The sequence below is a fragment of the Peromyscus californicus genome, unplaced genomic scaffold, assembly GCF_007827085.1.
Source record: "Peromyscus californicus insignis strain IS unplaced genomic scaffold, ASM782708v3 Scaffold_10__1_contigs__length_136768540, whole genome shotgun sequence".
Taxonomy (NCBI): Eukaryota; Metazoa; Chordata; class Mammalia; order Rodentia; family Cricetidae; genus Peromyscus; species Peromyscus californicus.
Window position 1 is genome coordinate 59,292,879 of NW_026294391.1, and position 23,247 is coordinate 59,316,125.

The 23,247-nt window shown below is 42.0% G+C and overlaps 1 pseudogene; it reads right to left on the bottom strand.

Moving 5' to 3' along the window:
- Positions 1-7,937: 7,937 nt before the first annotated feature.
- LOC128116808 (protein orai-3-like) lies at positions 7,938-8,795 on the bottom strand (annotated as a pseudogene).
- Between the last annotated feature and the right edge of the window lie 14,452 nt (positions 8,796-23,247).

Genomic DNA, 23,247 nt, shown 5'->3' on the forward strand with positions numbered 1-23,247 from the left:
CACCTCCTGAGTGGAGAAAAAAAAACCTTTGCCTGAAACATAATACCTTCTAAATAATAAAATGTTGAACAATATATTCAAAGAAAATATGAGAACCTGAAAACAAGCTTATTTTTAAAAGAAAGAAAAAAGGAAAAAAAAAAACACAGACTGAAGTCCTGTCTTTGTTGTGTCTGTTACACAAGTCCTAGGAGAAATTATGCTGCTAATGGTGAGTCAGCCCAGGCAAAGTGACTGGTGAACACTCACGGCAAATGGAAAGCAGAGCCTGGAGGCAGAAGTGAAGCCATATTTAAAGAAAGGGGTGTTGATAAATGCAAATGTATGCATATTTTTGTTTTTAGAAAATGATGTCGGAATAAAATGTGTAAAACATAAAAAAAAATCACAATGAGAGTTGGGCAGTAGTGGTGGTATATGCCTTTAATCCCAGTACTTGGGAGGCAGATGCAGGCGGATCTCCATGAGTTCAAGGCCAGCCTGGGCTATAGAGTGAGTTCCAGTAAAGGCGCAAATCTACACAGAGAAACCCTGTCTCAGAAAAAAAAATCACAATGACTACATGGTTTGTACTGAAGAGTAACAAGACCTGGTATTTTGATCCTTGGGACCTTATAAAAAAACATTTTCTGTTGACTCAGTAATCAATAGGTAACTTCTGTATGTTAGGTGCTATTAATGAATGCATGGGCTTTCAGGAAGTGAAGCAGGGAAAGACATCCCAAACAGAAAATAGTAGTGTGTAAATAATAGAAATTACACAGACAATGTTTAGGGAGCCAGTTTCAGGGACTGGCATAGAAGATGCATGTGACAGATAGGATTAAAAATACAGCAATTTGGGTTGGGGATTTAGCTCAGTGGTAGAGCGCTTGCCTAGCAAGCGTAAGACCCTGGGTTTGGTCCTCAGCTCTGAAAAAAAAAATACAGCAATTTGGTACCATTTCAAAATAATCGTGTGCCTTTCTGAGAAGCCAGAGATTCACAAAAACAAAGAAAAGGTCTCACTTGAAGGTCTCTTATTAATCTGCTACAGCCTACTAAGAAGTCTACATACACTCCAGATTGTTTGCCTCTCTGATCAACAAATGATAAACATATAGCCAGTTGACTTTACAGAAGATACAACTAAATATTGAGACACATTTGTCCTACCTTAAAACAAAACTCTCTTCAGTAACCTGAATAAATCCTCCAGAAGAGAACAATTATCCTTCAAAAAATTTATGTGCTTCCCCTAAATAAGCACACACAAATATGGGCAATATCCACAGCTTAAAAGTTCAGCTGCAAATAGAAACGCATCTTGCAGGGCTGGAGAGATGACTCAGCAGTTAAGAGGACTGGCTTCTCTGGACCCAGGGTCAATTCCCAGCAACCACATGGTGGCTCACAACCATCTCTAGTAGGATCTGATGCTCTTTTCTGGCTTAAAGGTGTACACGCAGATAGAGCACTCATACATAAAATAAATAAATAAATCTTTTTAAAAAAGAAAGAAACCCAGCTTTCTCCTTTCAAAAACATGCACAAGGGCTGGTGACATGGTTTAGGCAGTAAACGTGACTGTTACCAAGCCTGATTGATCCCCAGAACCCATATGGTAGGAGACAACTGATTGATTGATTGATTGACTGATGACTGATTGGTTAAGTGCAATTAATTGATAAAGTGCAATTAAAAATTAAAACATGTATACTTGCTAGTCAATACAGCTTCTCTCTGAAAGAAAAGAGGTGAGTTATGAGCATAATTTGATTTCTACTAACTCTGCTACACTCAATCCACTTATGCAGAGAACACTATGTGATTAGTATGTCATGGAGGCTTTTTCTGGTCATCAAAAGCGCTCTCAGTTCCCATTACAGAACAAGCAGGAAAGTGTAAAGGTGACACAGTGACACAGCACTTCTCAACTTCACGTGTAAGTTTTTCTTTTTGGTCTTTTGTCAAGGTTTCTCTGTGTAACCCTGGCTATCCTGGAACTTGCTCTGTAGACCATGCAGGCTCTGAACTCAGAAGTTCCCCTGCCTCTGCCTCTGGAACAATGGGATTAAGGCATGTGCCACCACACTGAGCTGTTACCTGTTTTCTTAAAGACTGCCATTGTGATTACAATTAGATGGAATCTCAATGTAATTTTAATTCACATTTCCTGAATGTCTAGTGTGTTAGTTACTTTTCTTGTTGTCGGGACAAAATAGCTGAAAAAAAAAAAAAAACAATTTAAGGAAGGAAGGATTTATTCTGGCCCACAAATTGAAGATATAGATTGAGGAAGGCATGGCAGCAGGAGTATGAGGCAGCTAGTCACACTGAATCCCCAGTCAGGAAGCAGAGACATGCTCATGCTCATGCAACCAGGACCCCAGTCCACAGAATGACGCCTCCCAGAGGTTACAGTGGATCTTTCCATCTCAATCAGCCTAATCTAGATAAACCTTCACAGACATGCTCAGGGACTTGTTTTCATGGTGATTTTAGATCCTGCCAAATTGACAATCAGTCTTAACCATCACAGCTAGTGAGGTTGAACGCCTTTTTTTTTTTCATGTGTTTACTGGCCATTTGTATTTCATCCTTTGAGAACTATCTATTTACTTCATTGATTGTTTGATTTATGTAGGTTTTTTCCCCCATTCTTTATGTAGTCCAGATATTAAGCCTCTGTCAGACGTACAGCTGGCAAAGAAATTCTCCCATTTTTCAGGCTGCCTTTCACTCAGTTGTTTCCTTCGCAGCATGAAACTTCCTTAATTTCATGAATCCCATTTGTCAATTGTTAGGCTCATTTCCTGAGCAAGCCGAGTCCTATTCAGGAAAGAAAGTCCTTGCTTGTGCTTATATCTTGAAGTATTTTCCCTACTTTTTCTTGAGAGAGTTTTAGAGCTTAAAGTTTTATATTATTGACTTTCATCTGCTTGGAGTGCTGGTTTTTGTATAGGCTAAGAGATAGGGATCTAGTTTCATTCTTCTTTATATGGATATCCAAATCTCCCAGCATCATTTCATGAAGAAACCCACCTTTCTCCAATGCATTTTTTTTACATCTTTATAATCAGTTGGCTCTATTTGGATGGGTTTATATCATGGTCCTCCATTCTATTCCATATACCTACATGTCTCTTTTTGTGCCATTAGCATGCCACTTTGTTCCCATAGCTGTATAGTACAACTTGAAATCAGTTTGGGTGATATCTACAGCGTTATTCTTTACGTTCAAATTGCTTTGACTAGCCAGACTCTTTTGTGCTTCCATTACTGTCCACCCATTCCTTTGAGACAGCCTCTCAAATTGAGCTTGCAGCTAGGCTGGTGACCAGCAAACCCCAGTGATCCTCCTGTCTCTGGCCCTAACAATGCTAAGGCTATGGACACATGCACAGCCATGCCTGGGTTTTTTTTTTAAAGTATATGTTCTGAGGATTCAAGCTTAGGTCCTTTTCTCATTTATCAAGTGCTCCTACTCACTGAACCCTTTGTTTATAAGATTTTTTGTTTTGTTTTTCGAGACAGGGTTTCTCTGTATAGCTTTGGAGCCTGTCCTGGAACTCACTCTGTAGACTAGGCTGGCCTTGAACTCACAGAGATCCACCTGCCTCTGCCTCCCAAGTGCTGGGATTAAAAGCATGCGCCACCACTACCTGGCTGAAATAGACAGGTTTTTTTTTTTTTAATGTAAAATGCTCTGTCTGCATGCCAGAAGAGGGCATCAGATCAGATCAGGGCATTATAGATGGTTGAGAGCTGCTATGTGGTTGCTGGGAATTACTAAGACATTTTTAAGACAACTGCAAATGGGGTTATTTTCTTGATTTAATTCCCAACATGTTTGTTATTTGTATATCTAGTGATTTTTGTGTGCTAATTTTGTATCCTGCCACTTTGATGAAAGTATTTGTCAGATCTACTGTGTATAGAATCATATCATTGCATATAACAATACTTTGACTTCTTCCTTTCCTGTCTGTATCCCTCTTATTTCCTTAAGACTTCAGATAAGACATATTCAAGATATATATTGAAGAAGGTGGACACACTCACCTTATTCCTGACTTTAACGAAAACACTTTTTCCTCATCAGTATAGTGTTGATGATAGGTTTGCTGGTATAGCCTTTATTATGCTGAGATAGGTTTCTTCTATTCCTAGTTTCCTCAGGGCTTTTTATCATGAAGGGATATTGGATTTCATCAAAAGACTTTTCTGCATCAATTGAGATGATCATGTGATTTCTGTCCTTGATTAAAAATTGGGGACTGATGATATAGCTCAGTAGTAGAGTATATGCATATTGTATTATGTGCAAGGTCCTGAATTTAATCTCTAGTATATTAAGACAAACTAATAAATATAAATCAGGAGTTGTGGCTGTAGCTCAGTGCTGTGGGATGGTCTGTATGTCGAATGTGTTGCTGATTGGTCAATGAATAAATCACTGATTGGTCAGCGGCCAGGCAGGAAGTATAGGCGGGACTAACAGAGAGGAGAATGGAGAGAACAGGAAGCTGGGTGAGAGAGACACTGTCAGCCGCCATGATGAGAAACAGCATGTAAAGATGCCGGTAAGCCATGAGCCATGTGGCAAGGTATAGATTAATGGAAATGGATTAATTTAAGCTGTAAGAACAGTTAGCAAGAAGCCTGCCACGGCCATACAGTTTGTAACCAATATAAGTCTCTGAGTTTACTTGGTTGGGTCTGACGGCTGTGGGACTGGCGGGTGTCAGAGATTTGTCCTGACTGTGGGCAAGGCAGGAAAACTCCAGCTACCAATGGTGCCCAATGTGTTGGCAAGAGTTTCCACCTAAAACCTGAGTAAAAAGATTCTAAAACGGAGCTAAAAACAGTTCCTAGTTGTCTCTTTCAAGTTAGCGGCAGCCTGCCGGTTTGAGCTACTGGCGGGTTCCTAGCGTGCGTGCATGCTTGACCTGCAGTATGGTGGGAATGAGGCCTCTGCAAGTGGCACATTAAGCTGTGTGGTGGATTTAGCCTTTGCTAGTACAAAACAAAACAAAAAAAAGAGGTTTCTGGGCTACACGCTGCTTTGATAGAAGCATAAACCCACTATTTCTGAGAGTTGATGGCTCCCAGAGCTGGCGGAAAACGTATCACCACCATGTTGGGAAGCTAAAGTGGGCAGAGCCAGCAGCGCCAGCGCCGTTTCAGGCTTAGAAGTCTGCAGTTCAAAGCAATAGGCTCAAACTAATATAAAAAAATAAGCCACGACGTAAAGATGGCTACCACACAGAGAATCTGGATTATGTTCTCTTTGATATTCGTAACTGAAGAAAAACATTTGATTACAAAAGCTGTTGAGTTATGCCAACATGTATATTTTAAAGGTACCTTGACTTCAAAATTTGGATGTAAGGATATGTTGCTTTGGAAAGGAGACTCTGCTTTTGTTCCCACAGAAAGCCAGAGGCTATGGATTTGTTCCAGATTAAGACACATCAGGTTTGACCAGCCAAGACCACCTGAAAGGTCTCTGATGACACCATGGCCCAGATGATCCAACATCCAGAACCATTTCAAGGCAACTGGCTCAGACAATACACTCTCATGGACTACTCCATAACCCTAAAATATTCTTTGTGTCCCCATAAGATACAGTGCCCCCCTCCAGCAGGAAGTAGTAAGAGAAGCTATGCCCAAATTCCCAAATATACCAAGCTGACTTTGGAGATGTGTAAAGGTTAAAACCTTCCTTTTTAAGAAAAGAAAAGGGGAAGTGCTGTGGGATGGTCTGTATGTCAAATGTGTTGCTGATTGGTCAATGAATAAATCACTGATTGGTCATTGGCTAGGCAGGAAGTGTAGGCGGGACAAGGAGGAGAATAAAGCTGGGAAGTGGAAGGCTGAGTCAGAGAGACACTGCCAGCCGCCATGATGACAAACAGCATGTGAAGATGCCGGTAAGCCACGAGCCATGTGGCAAGGTATAGATTTATAGAAATGGATTAATTTAAGATATAAGAACAGTTAGCAAGAAGCCTGCCACGGCCATACAGTTTGTAACCAATATAAGTCTCTGTGTTTACTTGGTTGGGTCTGACGGCTGTGGGACTGGCGGGTGTCAGAGATTTGTCCTGACTGTGGGCAAGGCAGGAAAACTCCAGCTACAGCTCAGTTGGTCATGCGTTTGCTTAACATTCATGAAGCCCATGGGTTCAATCCCCAGCACCGCACAAAATTAAGCATTGTGATACCAGCATTTGGAGGTAGTGACAGGAGGATCAAAAATTCAAGGTCGCCGGGCTGTGGTGGCGCACGCCTTTAATCCCAGCACTTGGGAGGCAGAGGCAGGCGGATCTTTGTGAGTTCAAGGCCAGCCTGGTCTAGAGAGCGAGATCCAGGAAAGGCGCAAAGCTGCACAGAGAAACCCTGTCTCGAAAAACCTAAAAAAAAAAAAAAATTCAAGGTCATCTTCAACTCCATAGTGAATTCAAGGCCAGCTTTGGCTATGTAAGAGATTTTGAATGAGAATATCCCCTATAATCTAGAGCATTTAAATACTCTTTTTATGAAGCTAGTATTACACTGATTCCAAAACCAGATAAAAACATTACAAAAGAAAAACAGGAAAATTGGTGATGGCTAACCAGTCTCCCTGATGAACACAGATGCAAAATGCAAACTGAATTCAATAACATCACATCAAAAAGGCCATCTATCGCAACCAAGCTGGATTCATTACAGAGATGGTTCAATATATTTTAGTAAAATCAATAAATGTTATCCAGCACATAGGCTAAAAGACAGAAATCATATGATCATCTAAGTAGATGCAGAAAAGGCATTTGACAAAATTCAACATCTATGATAAAAAATATTTATGTGAGACACAATTTATTTACAAAACAAGGTAAAATTCAGCATCATATATGCCATGTTTTATTGATACTCATGGGAGACCTGCCCTTTCTTAAACAGAAACAGAAGAGGAATAGATGGGGGGGCAAGAACAGAGGGAGGTGGGGGAGGGACTGGGAGGAGAGGAGGGGGAGGAAACTGTGGCTAGGATGTATAATTTAAAAAGTAAATACATTTTTTAATGAAGTTCAACATCAAAAATTCAGTGTCTGAGCTGGGCAGTGGTGGTACATGCCTTTAATCCCAGCACTCGGGAGGTAGAGGCAAGCAGATCTCTGTGAGTTCGAGGCCAGCCTGGTCTACAGAGCAAGATCCAGGACAGGCACCAAAGCTACACAGAAAAACCCTGTCTCGGAAAAAAAAAAAATCCAGTGTCTGGAGAGCTCTGCTTTCTAAGGGCTGAATTTTTCTTCTTTACAAACTCACCCAACCCTTGTCAAGGAGTCAAGCTAGCTGTACAATCCCTCCATCTTCAAATGTTCCTCCTCCCCCAGCTCTAGCGGAAGAGAGTGAGAGCCAGACGAACCTAGGGCAGTGGGACAGACACCACAAGTCACCAAGTGGGAAGTGGCTCATCCTAGGAACAAACACCCAGATCCTCTACAGCAGTCAAATCAGGAATGGGGAACCCATCAAAAAATCTCTCCCAGGATGCCAACTATAAAATAGATTAGACATAAGCAAGGGTTAACTGCCTTGAGGACAGTTGTGCAGGCATGTCACCTTCCTGTGGAGTAGCAAACAACCAGAAAATAGCCCACTAGGGTCTGCTTGCCTCTCATCTACCAAGGATCCTTAGACTGAGGTCTTTCTACCTCCCTCTCGTTCCTCCAGCCAAGCAAAGTGGACCTTACAAAACCCACTGGGACATGATGACAGAGAACATCCCTGGGAGTGTGGGACTCTGAGCAGGAATTCGGCCTCTGAGAGTAGCTTACAGGAGGTAGCTCCAGTCTGGGACAAGGAATAAGGTCTGTAGATCCCTGGGCTCTCTTGCAGACACAGGGAGGCAGTGCTTGCAACAGCCTAAAGCCAGGCTCATACAACCGACAGCTCCCCCCCTACAGGCGTCTGAGTTCTTCCAGCTCCTGCTTCTGGTGGTCTGTCTTGTGGGCCACCAAGGATCGGTAGAAATGTAGGGCAAAGGCTGTAAACACAAGTCCCACAGGTACCGTGATTGCCGTGGAGATCATAGATGCCTGCCAACCTGGCTCATGAGCACCACCACACACTTGCTGGGGTGGGCAGGCTTTGGAAGGCTGCTGTGATGTGCCTACAGAAGCAGAGGTTGGTGTGAGGTTGGAAGCTAACCTAAGGGAGACGGTCAGAGGTGGCACCTAGGACATAGGTACCACGGGAGCTGGTTTGTCCGTGGGTGCCCCAGTGGGCACAAACTTGACCCAGCCGACCAGAACAACTTCGGCTAGGAAGAGAAAGGTGCCCAGGGGCAGTGGAGAAGCCCCAGGCCAGCTCCACGTAGCGATGGAGTTGTTGCTGTGGTGACTGGTGGACAGAGTTGAGATTGTGGATGTTGCTCACGGCTTCGATGTGGGGCAGCAGACATGTGGAGACCACGAGTGCAAAGAGATGCACAGCCGCTAGCACAGTGGTGCAGGCGCTGAAGGCCACCAGCAGGCCCGGTGGGTATTCATGATCACTCTCCAGCTGCACCTCCACCATGGCCACCGTGGCAGAGTCCGACAGCAGAGCAGATGGGCGACTGGAGGCTTTGAGCTTAGCCTGGCTGAGGTAGAGGCTGTGCCAGCTGAGTGCCCGCAGAGAGCGCTGACTGGCCCCCACCCCGTACGGTCCAGGTAGCCCCAGTGCACAAACTCCCAGTACCCGGCCGAGCGTGCAGGGCTGTCCACCTCCGAGTTCAACAGGACCAGTTTGCCCGCGTCCCCCTCGCTGCCCTTCATCCTGAGAGTGGTTCCACAACCAGCGCTGACGGCCAGGCCACAGAAGAGCCAAGGCACCTTGGGGCCCCCAAGAAGTGCAGGCCCAAGCGTGGGTGGGACTCCATCCTCTGTGGCACAGCAGCCCCAGCCAAAAAATATTTTAATTATATAAAAAAAAGTACTGCAGAAAAAAATCGTGGGGACACTAGGAATGGAGGGAGCATACCTCAATATCATAAAAGCTGTATACAAGCCTATCGCCAACATGCTAAATGGAGAAAAATCTCAAAGCATTCCCCCTAAGATTAAGAACAAGACAAGAGAGGCCACTCTCACAATTCCTGCTCAATATAGTGCTTAAAGTCAGCTAGAGCAGTAAGACTAGTGGAGCAAATAAAGGGGTACAAGTAGAAGACAGCCCGCACGATTCTTTACACAAGAGACTCAAAGACTCAAACCACCAACGTGCTGTTTAAACACTTTCGGTAAAGTGGTGGACTATCAAATTAATGCACATAAATAGCCTTTCTATAGAGCAATGACAAACAACCAAAGAGAAACCAGGGAAACAGTCCCACTCACAATTCCCAGTCAAAGAGTAAAATCCTTAGGAATAAACCTAACCAATGAAGAGAAAGCCCTCTGCAATGAACACATGAAGACACTGAAAAAAGAGCTTGAGGAAGACACCAGAAGATGGAAAGACCTTCCATGCTTATAGATTAAAACAATTAATCTTGTGAAAATGGTCAGCCTACGAAAAGCAAACTACAGATTCAATGCAACCCCAGTTAAAATTGCAGGCCCATTCTTCACATAGAAAAACCAACCTTAAAATTTATATGGCAGCAAAAAAAAAAAAAAAAAAAAAAAAAAAAAGATAACCAAAGCAATCTTTTAAAAGAACACAATGGTTTTTTATTTTTAATTTTTCTTTACTCTTGAGAGTAAAAATATGCATTATACAATGTAATATGATCATTTCTACCGCCATTTCCCTTTCCAATTCTCCCAAAATTCTCTCTCTTCAACATGTCTTTTTTTTTTCAAGATAAGGTTTCTCAGGTTGGGGATTTAGCTCAGTGGTAGAACACTTGCCTAGCAAGTGCAAGGCCGTGGGTTCGGTCCTCAGCTCTAGGAAAAAAAAAAAGATAAGATTTCTCTGTGTAGACCCAGCTGTCCTGGAACTCACTCTGTAGATCAGGCTGGCCTAGAACTCAGAGATCTGCCTGGCTCTGCCTCCCAAGTGCTTGGATTAAAGGCGTGCGCCACCACTGTCCAGCTCAGCATGTCTTTTTAAAAAAGAAACTTCATGTCTTTTTTTTATAACCCACTAGGTCCAGTTGGTCCTGACCATAAGTATATGGATATGGGGCCATCCATGGGAATCGTACCATTGGTCAAATCCTCAAAAAAGAGTGATTGTCCCTACACCAGCGATTATCAACTGCCAATAGTTCCTCACTAAGGGATGGAGTCTAGAGATCATCCACCCCATCTATGCTAGGATTTTAAGTGGCTTGATCTTGTACACGTCTTTGTGCTGGTAACTCCAGCTGCTGTGAGTTCATGAATGCCATGGCTACATTATATCCGAAAGATGGCATTTCTCAGCACTCCTCCCCAGTCTCTGTCTCTTGCATTCTGCTTCCTCTTCCATGATGTTCCTTGGGCTGGGGAATGGGGGAGAGAGATGTCCTCTTTACGGCTGAACACTCAGTCTCTTATTCACAGTACTTTGACCAGCTTGCAGTTGGCTGCTGTCCATGGCAAAAAAAAAAAAAAAAAAAAAAAAAAAAAAAAAAAAAAAGCTTATCTGATCAAGCTTAAGAGCAGCCAGGTCTCTGGATATAAACGGAAGTATTTAGAAGGTACTTTGACAGCATGACAATTTAGCAAAATAACAGTAAGAGATTCTGTCCTAGGGTCTATGACCTCCTCAGCCATGGGCTTTCCACCAGAAAGAATTACAATAACGGGCATGAAATCCCCTTCTATGAAACAGGACATTTGTTTACAGTATCTTTTTCCACTCTTTTTTTTTTTTTTTTTGGTTTTTCGAGACAGGGTTTCTCTGTGTAGTTTTGGTGCCTGCCCTAGAACTCACTCTGTAGGCCAGGCTGGCCTTGAACTCACAGAGATCCATCTCTCTCTGCCTCCTGAGTGCGGGGATTAAAAGCGTGCACCACCACCGCCTAACTTTTCTTTTTTCCACTCTTTGACTTCATGGTGGTGTTCAATATTTGGTGCTGAGATATGTTTCTTGGCAACATCAAAAAGATGGATCCTGTTTTTTTTTTTTTCAATCCAGTCTGCTTGTCTCGATCTTTTCATTTGGAGAAATGAGACAGTTAATACTGAGTGACTGTTGGCAGTTGTGTTTTGATTCCTGCCAGTCTATTGGTTTTGTGGGGTTTTCTTAAACCTCTTTTGATTAACCGCCCTGGTTTTGTTTACTTATTCCTGTGGGATCTTCTTGTGGCTATCCTTCCCTTCAGATTGACGTTCTCCGTCCAGTATCCTCTGAAGAGCTGGCTTAGTGGTCATCAATTCCTTTAGTCTATTTTTATCATGGACAGTTTTTATTTAGCCTTCAATTTCAGCACACAGTTTTCCTGAGTATAATAGTCTGGTTTGGCAGTTGTGGACTTTCAGATCTTTGAATACATCTTCCCAGGTCCTTCTGGCTTTCAAACTTTCTGCTGAATAATCAATCAGGTGTCAATTCTGATGAGACTGCCTTTATAAGTTATTCAACTCTTCTATCAACTTTCAAAACATTCTTTTATCTGTGTGTTTACTATGATGTGTCACAGGAAGTTTCTTTTCTGGTCTTATCTATTTACTCTTCAGTGGGCTTCTTTTGCCTGTCTGGGCATCTCTTTCTCTAGGTTTAGGAAATGCTCTCCTGTGATTTTATTGAAATCTTGCTCTATGCCTTTGGTGCGGCATTCTTCTTTCTATGCCCATAATTAAAAGATCTGGTCTCAGGGCTGGAAAGATGGCTCAGCCATTAAATGCTAGGCTCACAACCTGGTCTCTTCATTGTGTCCCAGAGTTTGCAAATTTTTTAAAATTCCTCATTGATTTTTACTGAATGAGCTAATTTCTCTACCTTATATTCCAGCCCTGATACTGTTTTCCACATGATCCATTCTGTTGGTGAGGCTTTCCACTGAGTGTTTAATTTGGTTTACTGAGTTTTTAATTTTTAGCATCATTTCAGTTTGTTTTCCCTTCAACAATTCATCTTATTGAATTCAAGTTTTATAACTTGGATTTGCTTCATTTCATTCAGCTCTGATTTTGTTCTCTTGGGATACATGCATGCCTTCTTTAAGTTTTTTAATCTACTTATAATTATTCTTTCAAATTCTTTTTCTGGAAGACTTTTTCCAAATTGTTACCATTGGGAGCCATTACTACAGGACTAGTGGGTTTTTTAAAACATGCTATCTTGTTTTTCATGTTGGTTCTTTTTTTTTTTCTTCCATCCTTTCTTTCTTCTGTATTTTGCTCTTTTAAATTCAAGCCCTCTTTTTTTCCATCAGTGACGGTTTTTACAGTGTTCCAGGGAAGACTAAGTTTTGGTAGAATTGAGGTGCAATTCCCCTTTGGGCTGGTATTTAGGGCCAGAGACTCTCTTATCTTCCTTTGGAGGTCTGGCACGGCCCTGTGTCAGTGTGGGCCTTCTTCCTGGGTCTGCAGCTTTCACTGTTTATCTGTGTGCCCTACTCTGAATCAGATCCAGTCTCTATCACATGTCTGCAGTTTCTGCCGAAGCAACTGTGAGATGTGGAACTTCACACATGCTTGTGAACCTAATCTAGAGTTCAATCCTGTCTCTGCTCTGGGTCTGCAGCTTCTGCTAAAGCAGCTGTGAGATGTCCAAGGCAATCTTGAATAAAAAGAATCCTTTAAGCGGTATCACCTTATCTGATTTTTAATTATACCTCGGAGCCACAGTAATAAAAAGCATTATGGTGTGGACACAAAAGGGAAGTCATGGATCAATGGAATGGAAGACCCAAATACAAAGTCTGTCAAACTACAGCAACATGATCGTTGACAAAGATACCAAAAAATATACACTATAGAAAAGACATATCTCTAAGAAATCGTGCTGGGAATTCTGGATCTCAACATGCAGGGAAAAAAACTGGATGTTTGTCATTCATACTACACACAAAACTCAACTCCAAATGGATCAAGGACCTCAATATATGACCTGATACTGTGACATTGCTAGAACAAAAATTAGGGAAAATATTTTGATTTACAGGTACAATCAAAGACTCTCATTGTTCACAAAGACCAACAATTGACAAATGGTATCTCTTGAAATCAAAGGGCTTCTCAGAGGAAATTGTCAGTCAAGTGAAGAGGCACCCCACAGAATGGGAGAAAATCTTTGCCATCTAGGCATCCAATGTCAGTGTCTAAAATACGTAAAGTATGGGGTGGGGGAATCTAAAAATCAAGAAAAGGAACAACCCAATTAAAAAATGGGCTACGGAACTCAACAGAAAGTTCTCAAAACAAAAAATACAGATGGACGATAATAATAATAATAATAATAATAATAATAATAATAATAGGGGTTGGGGATTTGGCTCAGTGGTAGAGCGCTTGCCTAGCAAGCGCAAGGCCCTGGGTTTGGTCCTCAGCTCCAAAAAAAATTAATAATAATTAGCAGGGAAATACTGATTTAAACTACCTTAAGATTCCTTACACTTAAGGTAAGAGTAGAGATAACTTGGAATACAAATAACAACAAATGCCAGCCTGGATGTGAGGAGAAAGGCACCTTTATACTGTTAATAAGGGTATAAACTAGGGTCACTTTGGGAATCAGTCTGAAGGGTTCTCAAAAAACTAGAACTAGATCTACCAAGTGACCCAGCTATACCACTTCTGAGCATATACCAAAGGATGTTATATCCTACTCCAGAGACGCTTGCACATCAATGTTCATTACTACTCCATTCACAATAGCTCAGAAATGAAAACAACCTAGATATCCATCAGCAGATGAATGGATAAAAAACTGTGGCACATATGTACACAATGGAATATTGCCCAGCTGTAAAGAAAAATGAAATCAGGAACTTTGCAGGCTAATAGATGGAACTAAAAAAAATTATACTCAGAGAGGTCACTCAAGTTCACAAAGACAAATGCCACATATTCTTTCACATATGTGGATCATAACATTAACTCTTTTGTTTTAACTTGGAATGCATGCAGAAGTCAGGTAATTAGAAATGGGATACTGAAGATGGGTGCATTAAAGGAGGAAAGATGATAAAATATGGCAAAATAAAAATAAAGAGGGAGAATCCTGGGTGCAGAAAAATTCAAACATGGAAGGAGTAGTGGTATGCAAACAAGGGATGGGGGGAGTTTAATCAAAATGAAAGGTGGAGGGAAAAACTGTATGGAAATCTACCATCTTGCAACTCAAGTAAAAAACAATCACAATAGCACATAGGTGACAGGTAAGAACAGGGAGGAATACTCTGGGTTAAAGGTATAAGTAGGACCAGGTGGAGGTGGGGGCACACGCCTTTAATCCAAGCACTTGAGAGACAGAGGCAGGCAGATCTAGGCGGTCAAGGATAGCCTGGTCTATAGAGTGAGTTCCAGAAGAATCAGGGCTACACAAAGAAAGCCTGTCTTGAAAAACCACACAAAAAAAGTATGGTATAAGTGGGGATGGGAATAGGGAGATAAGGAAGAATATGGCAAAGAGGTGGATTAACCAAAACTAATGATAGATGAATATATCATTGCAGAAATCCACTACTTTGTGAGTGTCTTGGGTAGGCTTCTATTGCTTATCCAAAGGCAACTTGGGGAGGGAAGAGTTTATTTGGCTTACACATCCCAACCCACAGTTCATCACTGAGGAAGTCAAGGCAGGAACCTGGAGGCGGGAACTGAAGTGGAGCCATGTTTACTGGCTTTCTCCTCCTGACTTGTTCAGTTTGCTTTCTTATGCACCCTATGACCACCTGTCCAGGGATGGCACCACCCACAGTGGCCTGGGTCCTTCCACATCAGTTGTCTATCATGAAAATGTCACACAGACTTGCCTACAGGCCAATCTTATGGAGGCATTTGCTTAGCTGAGGTCCCCTCTTCATAAATGAATCTATCTTGTGTCAAGTTCACACACACACACACACACACACACACACACACACACACACACGAGAGAGAGAGAGAGACAGAGACAGAGACAGAAACAGAGACAGAGACAGAGGACATTAAACTGATTTAAAATATAATATGCTATAAAAACAAATTTTAAACAGAAATACCCTGTGCTGCAAGATGGTCTTTCTGTACGCTGTGACTATATGTTGTTCCCATTGATTAATAAATATGCTGCTTTGGCCTATGGCAAGGCAGTTGGAGGCAGGTGGGAAATCCTAGGAGAGAGACAGGAAGAAAAAAGGAAGAGGCAGGAGAGACGCCAGCCCACTACCAAAGGAGGAACAAGATGCCAGCAGACCGGTAATGCCACAGCCATGTGGCAACTTATAGATTAATAGAAATGGGTTAAGTTATAAGAGCTAGCTAGCAAGAAGTCTGCCATAGGTCATACAGTTTGTAAATAATATTAAGCCTCTGAGTGATTATTTTATAAGCAGCTGTGGGACCGTGGGGCCATGGGTCCAGGCGGGACTGAAGAAACCTTCCGGCTACAACCCTGCATGTGCAGACAGCTCCCAGATGATATGGGCCATTAAATGAAAATTTCAGTGCCATAAACAGAATATCTTCCTATGAATTATTGGTCAGGAAAGCCCTAGAGGGACCAAAATTACACAAGCTATTGCTATTACTCTTGATTGCTGTTGTAGTTATGTTTCTGTTGCTATGGCAAAACACCGTGACCAAAAGGTGGGGAAGAAAGGGTTTATTGCATCTTACAGGTTAGAGTCCATCACTGAAGAAAGCCAAGGCAAGAACTCAAAGCAGAAACTGAAGCAGAGACCATGGAATAATGCCACTTACTGGATTGTTTTCCAGGGCTTGCTCAGATTGATTTATTATGCAACTCAGGACTACCTGACCAGGAATGGGATAGCCAATATCAATCATTAATCAAGAAAATATACCACAGTCATGTCTGTTGGCCAATAGGTGAAGGCAATTCTTTAATTGAGGTTCCTGTCTTAATTAGGGTTTCTATTGCTGTGAAGAGATGCCATGACCATGGTAACTCTTATAAAGGAAAATATTTAATTGGGTGCCTTATAGTTTCAGAGGTTTAGTCCATTATCATCATGGTGGGACATGGTAGCATGCAGACAGACATGGTGCTGAAGCTGAGAGTCCTACATCTTTTTTTGTTTGTTTTTGTTTTTGTTTGTTTGTTTGTTTTCGAGACAGGGTTTCTCTGTGTAGTTTGGGTATAGTTTTAGCTCTGTACACCAGGCTGGCCTGCCTCCCAAGTGCTGGGATTAAAGGTGTGCACTACCATCACCGCCTGGCTGAGTCCTACATCTTGATTGGCAGGCAACAGGAAATGAACTGTCTCACTGGGAATGGCTTGAGCACACATGATACCTCAAAGTCTGCCTCCAGAGTGACACATTTCCTCTAACAAGACCACACCTACTCCAACAAGGCCACACCTCCTAATAATGCCATTCCCTTTGGGGGCCATTTTCTGTCCAACTACCATAGTTCCCTCTTCTCAGATAACTCTAGTATATGTCAAATTTCCGAAAACAAGCTAAATTGACCCCTTATCAACTTGGCATACAGATATATCATGATTAAACCATAAGCTTTCCTTTCTTTTCCTTTCTCTCAAATCTCATGTTAATATCATAGTATAAAATATAATGTGTGATAGTCTGAATGAGAAATGTCCCCCATGGTCTCAAGCATTTGAAACTGGGTCCTCAGTTGGTGATTCTGTTTGGGAAAGTTTTTTTTTTAATTTTTATTTCAGCTGCATTCATGTTTTTTCCCTGCATGTATGTCCATATTGGATCCCCTGGAACTGGAGTTACAGTCGTGAGCTGCCATATGGGTGCTGGGAATTGAACCCTGGCCCTATGGAAGAGCAGCCAGTGCTCTTAACTGCTGAGCCATTTCCACAGCCCCTCTTTGGGAAAGTTTAAGAGGTGTGGCCTTAGCCAGGCAGTAGTGACAACCACCTTTAATCCCAGTAGTCCAGAGACAGAGGTAGGTAGATCTCTGTGAGTTCAAGGTCAGCCTTGTCTACAGAGCAAGTTCCAGGACAGCCAAGGCTACACAGAGAAACCCTGTCTCAAAAAACAAACAAACAAAACAAACAAAAAAATGAGGTGTGGCCTTGCTGGATGAAGTATGTCACTAGGTACAGGCGTTGAAAGTTTAAAGATTCATGCTGTTCTCTAGTTTCTTATGTCAGCTTCATGCTTGTAATTCAAGACTTGAGCTCTCTGCTTGCTGCTCCAGCCTCCATGCCTATCATTTCCCCACCATGATAGACCCTTATCCCTCCGGAACTGTAAGCCCAAATAAACTCGTCTATAGATTGTCTTGGTCATAGTGTTTTGTCACAGCAACAAAAAATAAATAAACAAATAATACATAATACAGAGTAATTTTAAAAGTCCTACAGACTTTAAAATTTTCAACTTTGTAAATGACCAAGTTTCTTTACAATATTCAACTGTGCATTCATGTAAAATCAAAAAGAAATTACTTACTTAATCTGAAAGGGAAGAACCAGGGCATGAAAACAACCAAATTGGTGTGACTTTTCAACTTGACAGTAGTACAAATGATACTTCAAATTTGGAATTTTAATCTTTTCAATAAATTACATGCAATAGTCAGCATTTTATCATACATAGGATTTGTATTAAATAATCTTGTCTGGTTATAGGCTACTGTAAGTATTCTCAGGATGTTTAAGATGGGCTAGGGTAAACTACGATGTTCAGCAGGTTAGTTGTTTCAAATATATTTTCAATTTATAATACTTTCAACTCATGACAAGTTTTTCAGGGTGTAACCCTATAGCTAAAAGTATCTGTATTGAAGGAGAAAAGAAAGTTGGAAGATTGACATTAGATGGCATCAATATTTTATATAAAGCTACAGTAACCAAGGCAGAGCTGGATGGTAAAAAATAAACAGACTAGACACCTGAATGTAGAACTATTAAACATCTAAAGACAACAGGAAAAAACCTAGATGAACTTGGGTATGGTGGTGATATTTTAGACAAAACATCAGGGACAAGATAGACATAAGGAATATTTGATACACTGAATTTCATTACAATTTAAAACTTACATACTGCAGAAAATAGTGTCAAAAGAATGTGAAGACAAGCCACAAACCAAGAAAAACACTGGAAAAAATATATATATAATAAAAAGCTGTTATAAAAAGACACCATAACCATTTCTTAAAACTCAACAATGAGAGTCAATAAAATGGCTTAGCAGTTAAACATATTTGCCTAAAGCCTAAAGCCCTGACCTATATGGTAGAAGGAGAAAACTGATTCCCCCAAGTTGTTATCTGGCTTCCACACATATGCTGTGGCATGCCCTCTCCACAACACATGAATAAATAAGTAAATGTAATTTAATTTTTAAACTCAACAATAAAAAAAAATCTACTTCTTTTTTTTTTTTTTTTTTTTTTTTTTTTTTTGGGCTTTTCGAGACAGGGTTTCTCTGTGTAGCTTTGCACCTTTCCTGGAACTCACTCTGTAGCCCAGGCTGGCCTCGAACTCACAGAGATCCGCCAGCCTCTGCCTCCCGAGTGTTGGGATTAAAGGCGTGCTCCAACACCGCCCGGCTCAATCTACTTTTAATATGAGCAAAACTCTTGAATACTTCACTGAAAAGGTAGATAGATGGGGGTGGGGTAGAGTTCAACATTGAAGCCCAAGGTTCATGTGGATGTCTGTGGTCTGGGCTGCCACTGGTGGCCATGCTGATGTCCAAGGCCCATGCTAGGTTGCAGCCAGGAACCATATTGGTTGGTGTCTGTGGTCTGTGTTGTTCGCAGGCCATGTAGCAGCTCGTAGGCTGTGCTGCTGCCGAGGGCTATGGTGTCCTAGGCCTGTGCTGCAGCAGAGGCCATGTTGATGTCCATGATCCCTGCTCCTACAGACTGGAAAGGGTAAGGAAGCTTCTTTTGCAGTGTAATCAATGATGGCAGACTCACAGTTGAAAATGAGAGACATAGAAAGCTTCTGTGACAACTTCTCTCGCCTATCCCCATCCACCCCACTCCCCAAAATGAAACAGCCTCGACAGGAAGCCATTGTGATAAGGGTGCTGAAGTGCAGCTTTCCACAACTGAGGGCTTCCCGGTGCATGGGGGAGGGGTGGGCAGGAACACAATATGACTCAGTTTTCTCTAAGGGGCTGGCTACTGGGAGACTAACTATGCTCCGATAAATATATGGGCAACACAAATTGGACTTTTTCTTCTTTTATTGTGGGGGGAGGTCACAAGGGTGGGGGACGCAGATCTGGGAGAACTGGGAAGTGAGTGTGGTGGGGGTGAATTATGTGAAATTCCCAAATAACCAATAATAATATTATGTTGGAAAAAATATCTAACATCAGATATTATTAAGGAATTACAATCACCAAAATTCAGAGCATTGACAACATTACACCAAATACTGGCAAGGATGTAGAACACCTATAACTCCCACGTGTTGCTAGAGGAAAGAAAAACAGTAGAGACACTTTTGAAGATACTCTACCCTGGCAGTTTCTCACAAACCAAATATGCTATTGCCATATAATCCATCAGTTGTGTTTCCTGATATTTCCTCAAATGCACTGAAAACTTAGGTCTACACAAAAGAAGTTACATATGGATACAGCAGCTTTACCTGTAATTGTCAAGATGTCCTTTAGCAGGCAGATGGATAAATAAACTACAATATATTCAAATAATGGAATATTCTTCATTGCTAAAAAGAAGTGAGGTGTAACACCATGAGAGACATAGTGGAACTTTATGTTTGTATTTCTGAGTGAAAGAAGATGATCTGAAAATGCTATATCTTTTTTTTGGGGGGGTTGGTTTTTCGAGACAGGGTTTCTCTGTGTAGCTTTGGAGCCTGTCCTGGAATTCACTCTGTAGCCCAGGCTGGACTCGAACTCACAGAGATCTGCCTGCCTCTGCCTCCCAGTGCTGGGATTAAAGGCGTGCGCCACCACCGCCCAGCAAAATGTTATATCTTATATAATTCTGACTATATGGCATTTTGGTAAAGGCTGAACAGAATTAGTTTAAAAAGATCAGTAGTTGCTAAGCGACAGAGATAGATGATGAATAGACAAAGATTAGACCAATAGGGCAATGAAAGTATTCTATATAGTCCTGTAACAGTAGATACACATCATGTATTTGACAACACCCACATGATATAGGTATCAAGAACAAATTCTAAAACTATAGAGTTTCAGAGATGTGCCACTATAGTATGAAATGTTTATTTTTTTTATTTATTTTTGGTTTTTCGAGACAGGGTTTCTCTGTAGCTTTGGAGCCTGTCCTGGACTAGCTCTGTAGACCAGGCTGGCCTTGAACTCACAGAGATCCGCCTGGCTCTCCCTCCCAAGTGCTGGAATTACAGGCGTGCGCCACCACCGCCCGGCGCGTATGAAATGTTTATAGTTGATGAAGTTGTGAAGGGGTTCCACTTTACTTTGATCACCTGTTCACCCATTCCAGTACCTAAGGGACCTTACAGTAGGAATGGTCTTCTTCAGAACTTCTCTCTCCTGTTACAGTCTTGCAACTTTTCCTTCTTATGCTGTCTTCAACAAATATGGCCACAGTATCTAACCTATATTTTCCAAGTACCAATCCCCAGGCAGGCATGAACACTACCATTAGACCAAAGGATTATCGAAGCAGCTCTGTGCTAGATTTTTCTTCTTTTTACCTTGGGCCAGTTACTAAGTCTCACTGAATTTCCAATCCTACCCCTTCCCTCTACTAGTGTGTAAAATAGGGCCGAAAACCATTCAATCCCTTTGATTTTGGTGAGTCTGATAGAAATGTCCAGGAGCAAATGCCTGGGTTCTGACTGGGAGTACCTACATGCTCTGTGAACTGGACTTCTGCTTCTGTTCCTCCAGCCACCAGCCAGGACATGAATTTCTCTCTTTACTTTAGAGTCAACCATTTTTGTCCCCTCTGGCTGTCATTTAAGATCGCTCTGCTATGATTAGAACACTGGGCTTGCAACGCCTCCCTATTAGGGGTTGATCTTTGCTTTCCTCTGTCCTCTCTTCCACAAAATCCTTCCCATATACATGTCTGAGACCTTGACATTGGGCAATGGCCCCCACTTGCCTCCTCATACACAACTTCTCCTCAGAGTTAAGTCTTCGAATGTCTAAGAAGCCTATTTCTTCACTGGGTTAACTTTTGGCTTTCACCTAGCTTTGGACCTCCACAGCTTTCTTTTATTCTCATTATCCCAAACCGGGAATCTGGTCCCTCAATTAAGGTTACTATAGAACTCTAGTCCTCAACCATTCCAATGGGTACTTATCCTAATCCTTCACATTCTCAAAAAATACTCCAGTCTTATAAAAACATACTTTGACCTTGCTTTGACCAATATTATTGGTTCTAATTCTCTAGAACACTCTCCCTGGAAGTGCAAATGTTCATCAGAGTGATGAAGATGGTCAGAAGATGTTCATTTGAGCATTAGCATCACTAAGGCTCCACCAAGCTCAAGGAGAAAGGTGGGAATGGGTAGGTAGATTGCAGGGCAGAGCTTGAACAGAGAGTCAACAGGCAGAGATGTCCACACTGTTCTTAGCCTTCACACCCATTACCAGGCATTCCATTTATGAGTGGAACCATGGAGGCATGGTAGGCCCATACTTTGTAGTCTCAGCCACTCTGTGAGTGATAGCAATAACAGCTATTTGTTGAGCACACTGTTGGTGTACTCAACTCTCTCAACATCACTACAGAGAGTTTTTTATTGTCTGTCCCATTTTTCAAGTGGAGTGTCTTGTGGAGGTCCATAGTGAATTATATCTGAGCTTTCCCAGTTACATGGGTAGTCTGCTAGTGTGTGCCTTGGGTAAGTCTCTGATCTATTCTCATCCTCAATTACCATTCCATCAGTTCTTAAGTTCTGAACTCTGGGTGTCCTTCTCAGGACTAAGAGGACCCTAAGATTGATAACAGGACCACGCTCTATAAGACAAAGAGAAGCCGGGCGGTGGTGGCGCACGCCTTTAATCCCAGCACTCGGGAGGCAGAGCCAGGCGGATCTCTGTGAGTTCGAGGCCAGCCTGGGCTACCAAGTGAGTTCCAGGAGAGGCGCAAAGCTACACAGAGAAACCCTGTCTCGAAAAACAAAACAAAAAAAAAAAAAAAAAAGACAAAGAGATTACTCTACTCTTCAGATCCCTTGGCAAAAGCTCAAACCTGGCCTCAGTCTGGGCCAAGGAGGTGGAGCAAGTGGTTAGAAAGGAATGTGCTGGGATGGAGAGATGCTCTCAACTACTCCAGTAGCATTGAGGGGCCAATTCAGGTTTAGAAAAAAAATTTCAAGTGATGAGTTCTTCCAAGCATTAAAAGGATTAACCAGATCCCCATGGTCCATCAATAATTTCACATTCAATATCTCCTTCGGCCTTAAAATTAACCTGGACAGTGAATGGAATCCTCCCAGGGTTTGAAGCCCCATTCCACCCATGCTTCTTTCACTTCCTGTAGTAAAGCTGCCTCTCTGGTTAATATTCAAGTTAAGAAAGAAATCAAAAGTTGCTTTTAAATAAACTAGATTCCTTGTCTGTCCCTTTTCCAACACAGACACACAGACACACACACACAGACTCACACACACACACACACACACACACACACACACACACACACATACACACACACACAAAACAAAACAAAACAAAACTGGAGAATCCTGAAGTGGAACCCTGGCAAGCACTGGGCAATGTTCTTACCACCCCCACCCCCACTCCCTGCAGATGGGTCACTGGGTCACCATGGTTCCAATCCACAATCCAAAGGTCCTTTCACCATCCAAAGGTCCTTTACTGATTCAGTACATAAATATTTCCCAAAAATGCCTAGTAGAGAGTGTTCCATTCTATTGGACACAAACACATCAGCTCGTGTTCTTTCAAAGTGCTCAAATCCCAAAAGAGTCAAGTAAGACTTCAAATAGCTCTGAAGCAGACCAAATTGTGACAGTCGTTTAGGGACAGGCATCTCTAATGGGACTCAAACATAAAAAGGAAGGTAACTTTCTGAGAGAAAGATTACTGCTGTAGGATGGTCTGTATGTCAAATGTGTTGCTGATTGGTCAATAAATAAATCACTGATTGGCCATTGGCTAGGCAGGAAGTGTAGGCGGGACAAGGAGGAAAAAAAACTGGGAAGTGGAAGGCTGAGTCAGGGAGACACTGCCAGCCCCCATGATGACAAACAGCA